Here is a 628-nt window from a genome sequence, read left to right on the forward strand (position 1 = left end):
GTGCTGGGCACCGGGGCCGCGGGCGGAGCCAGGCCGCGGCAGGGAGGACCCCAGGAGGGACCGAGCCCCAGCCGGCACTGGTCACCCTGTCACAGCCTGCGGCCAGCGGGGATACCATGAGGTGGCTGCCTAGGGTGACCAGATGTCCCGATTTTATAGGGACAGTCCCGATATTTGGGGCTTTTTTTATATTGCCTCCTATTACCCCCCCACCCCCGTCATGATTTTTCACACTTGCTGTCGGGTTACCCTACGGCTGCCCATCAGGAGGGAGCCCCCCATGGCCTGATCCATCTGCAGTTCAGTCCGTGGGGCAGCACGGGGAGTTCTCCCAAGGCAGGGGACCCTGGAGCGGGTCATTCGCCTGGCAAAGACCAGCACATGCACACACCTACCCAGACGCTGCAGTAGGTGATGCCAGGACATGTTGCTGGCATTAGCACCGACTCCCTGCAGAGCTCCCCAGCAGCGCTGCCCCATGCATTGCCCCACAGCAATGCGCCACCAGCCCCGCCCCACACACCGCCCCACAGCAATGAGTCATCAGCCCCACCCCACACACCGCCCCACAGCAATGAGTCACCAGCCCTGCCCCACGCAGGGCCTGGGGACTGCAGCGGACCCACGC

Source organism: Terrapene carolina, unplaced genomic scaffold (assembly GCF_002925995.2).
Source record: "Terrapene carolina triunguis isolate 2854851 unplaced genomic scaffold, T_m_triunguis-2.0 Scaffold67, whole genome shotgun sequence".
NCBI lineage: Eukaryota > Metazoa > Chordata > Testudines > Emydidae > Terrapene > Terrapene triunguis.